Raw genomic sequence first — 3,724 nt, 5'->3', positions numbered from 1 at the left:
TTGCCATCTAAGCTTCTGGGACTGCGACCTTTGACCTTTTCTCGGCATTTTATTGAAGTTAAAACTGAAGCTTATACGTATTTATACAAAGATATAAACAGAACTCAACCTGGAAACAGTGAAGAACTAATAACTCTTCAAGTTAGTATTAAATCTGAAAAAATGTCAATATAAATATAAAAATGTTCCAATGTTTTTATCAATATGTAAATAGATGTAAAAGGTTGACTTTAATCTAAACTCAATATAAAAGATATTCAGTTCTTTGAAAACACTTGGCTCAGTTTTATTGTAGCTTTTTCCAAAACAGAATATTTTTACTTCTTATATTTTAACCAGACTTGTTAATGAGTAGATCTTAGCTTCTGTAAAGGGATATACAGAATAAATCACAATAATCAACAGGCTATAATAAAACTCTTAGTTTTTAAGTGTAAATCTTCGTGTAAATCTTTCAGATATCTAAAATGTAAAGCAAATATAAAAAGCTGTGGTGATCAGATGACAGGCGATGAGGATTCTTCAGCTGGATGTTCTGCAGCAGTCAGGAAACAGGAAGTCTGGGTCCTCAGGGCAGCTTCTCGATGACAATTGTGTCTGAACACTTAGACTGAGTAACAGAAATGGGTTTGTCCCTAAATAATAATAGTATAACCCTACTATAGTCAAATGTTACAGTCAATGAAACAGACTAGCAAAATGTATTTGAAGTTATCTAATTTAATATTTTTGCGAATACAGCAGTCTGAATGTCGTATAAAATAACAAGTTTATCTTATTACAAAAAACCTTAAAGAAGGTGTAAATTTTATATAATGTATCAAAGTAATTGCACCTCTAAGCCAAACTATCAGTGTTTATTCCAACGTGTTCCAAGTAAAAATTAAAATTACTAATCTACAGCTGTGTAAATAGTTTCTACTGTACTGTAATTCTACTATTGTAATTTCAACTTTCTACTTGTAATTTCCAGCAAAAAGACTGGATGTGAGAGAGTTTAACGATAGGAAAGAAGGAGCAGTGAGAGCAGAGACCTGTCAGAATTCTGTAACAGATAGATGAAGTACTGGTAACTTCAATTTCCCAAAAATGGGGCCATGTCAAAACTTGATTATTCCAGTCAAAACTTGATTCCAGTCAAAATTGGATTCCAGTAAAAAACGTGATTTTTGATAACTTAGATAGAGCTTGTGGGATAGAGTGAAGCAAGATAGAACGGCTTGTCAAAATAGAGTGGGTAGAGTGATAGGACAGACTGAATGGCTTGTTAATGATAGAGGGAGAGAGCTTCTGCAGCAGGTCACCTGTAAGACACAAACAGACTGGAATTAGACATATTTCCAATAAAGCTGGCTTTACTGTATTTTTCGGACAATAAAAATCCTTTCATTTTCTCAAAAATAGACTGAGCGCCTTATGTATTTATTCTGGCTGTGCTTACTGACTTATTGATTAACTGACCAAACTGAACACCAGTCCTTTCTCACATTTGCCTAAAACATCTTGATGATCACCAAGAGCTGTGCTGACTCACTGCACTAAACTGAGTCTCCTACAGTGAGAGATGAATTTCAGAAAAACACCAGCATTTAAGTCAAACATGATGCTGTTAGTGTGATGGTCCAGAGTTCCTACTACTTCAGGACCTGCATCATCTGCTCCTGAGCTTCAGTTTAATCACACTTAGGATTCACAGCAGGAAATTGATCTGAAGCAAACAAGCAAGTCCAACTCTGAATAGAATTAAACTCTTGGTGTAGACTAATCAGAGTCTGAACTTTAATGAACATGATTTGACATTAGGCCAGGTTGTTCTGGTTTGCTTTTCTGTGCTTCATAAATAAAATCATCACCATCAAACTGTATTTTTTTAAAAATATTTATCCAGGCTATCCTCGTTAGATGATTTGAAACATTTAAATGTGACAAAAAGCATAAACAAAATAACTCTGCAAGGAAGAAAGACTTTTCCCAGCACTGGACCTCAGACAAACCTTTACTTACCAGATTTGAGACGATCAGATCAGCAGTCTAAAGAAAGGAAACAATACATCAGATCACTGTGTAATGACTGTTGAGCCTCTTCACACACAATCCAATTTACTGTGACATGAAATAACTAAATGACTTAAAATTTCTTAAAATATTACAATAAAAAGTCCTTCCATTGTACCTGTTGCTCGGAATATTTATGTGTTTTGCAGTATGTCTCTTTTTAGCAACATTTAGATTTAATTTTAAAACACTGGCTTTAATATACATACTCACACTTTAGATTTTCTTACTTTTTATTATTGCTTAAGGGTAAAACTATCATTTGTAGTCAAAATACTTCTAGTGTTTTGACTTCATGCTAATTCATAAGTGGAAGATGGGAGACACTACAAATCGATAGCTGTGTTGCTCTTAACTGTTTAAGTTACCACCTATACTGACTCACCCAAAGCACTTTTATAGTATGGTTTGCTACATAATCCTTATGTGGATTATGTAGCATAAGGAGAAATTGAACAAGTGTATGCAAACATCTCTGACATTTAGCTATATTTGGACTTGATAAGCCATCAAAAATTAAAATCAGACATAAATGGGCTATTAAAGTTTAGGGACAGTCAGAGGTCCTGTGTGGGGGCTTTGCTGCTACAGGTTATAAATCCTGACTGTGTTTTGGCCATGTAAATACTAAACATTACCATCACTGTCTACTTACCAAAAAAGGCAAAACCAAAGATCTGTTCACTCTGTAGCAAAAGACAAAGAACAAAAATACAGAATGAGACAACTCAAATCAGCATCAGAGTCAATACTGCATCACTCTCTAGTCAAATATATTCAGGAAAATTGTTTTGATTACCACAGCTGGAATACATGTAACAGCTCCTCTCTGTTTTCTTTTTTTCTCTACATCCTAATAAAGATCGACCTCTTCATGAAGGTAATATGTGGTTTGATCCATTTGCAATAAACCACACAAGTTTCTTAGTCATGTAATGCTCTACAATTTAGGTTCGATTACATACCAGAGTAGATATCATAACCAATGATTTGCTACACCTAGAAATGCACACTTTATCAAATGGTGACAATTTAAAAGGAGGCACCAATCACAAATGATAGCTTGTATGTAATGTTTGTAGCCTTTAACATTTGAGGTGGCCTGCATTCAAATTCTATTAACACAATAAAAACAAACAGTCTGAAAATTAAAATTCAGTAGGACAAGAACTTGAAAGTACACAGAATTTTACTCAGTATGAGTTTTGGTAAAAATGAAAAATTTGGTGCCACATGGTTCTTGCACAGCAGTTTATATATATTTCAGTCACATTTGGGGCATGTTTGATACACAGCAATAAGCACTGAATTAAATCTATGACAAACTTATGATAGCTGATATTAGGGCCTAATTATAAAATGCAGTATAATGATAATTTCTTTGTAGATAATTTAATAATAAAAACCAGAAATGAGTCCTGAATGTGAGCTGTTGAATGTAAGGACTTTGCTGGAGATTCCCACATTTATTTAAAAAACAGCAACAACAACTACTAACAAACATGACTTTCACATACAGTTCATGTTTTGCAAATGTGGGCAGGATTATTTCCAAAAACACAGCCTTGATTTTATCTGACCTCTAACAAATTTGTTAGTTTTATGTTTTCATCCCATTTGTATTTTCCAAGTCATCATCACAAATGACAAAAAGCAGTTTTTAGACCGG

At 33.8% G+C, this 3,724-nt stretch overlaps 1 long non-coding RNA gene across 1 annotated transcript; it reads right to left on the bottom strand.

Moving 5' to 3' along the window:
* Positions 1-266: 266 nt before the first annotated feature.
* Positions 267-3,394, bottom strand: LOC109200741 (uncharacterized). The gene is made up of 3 exons (XR_002060880.2): positions 2,711-3,394; positions 2,005-2,031; positions 267-1,304 (listed from the first exon to the last, which is right to left on the bottom strand). It is a non-coding gene; the product is annotated as an uncharacterized LOC109200741 (long non-coding RNA).
* Between the last annotated feature and the right edge of the window lie 330 nt (positions 3,395-3,724).

The sequence above is a fragment of the Oreochromis niloticus genome, unplaced genomic scaffold (genome assembly GCF_001858045.2).
Source record: "Oreochromis niloticus isolate F11D_XX unplaced genomic scaffold, O_niloticus_UMD_NMBU tig00008147_pilon, whole genome shotgun sequence".
Taxonomy (NCBI): Eukaryota; Metazoa; Chordata; class Actinopteri; order Cichliformes; family Cichlidae; genus Oreochromis; species Oreochromis niloticus.
This window is presented reverse-complemented; position numbering and strand designations above follow the sequence as displayed.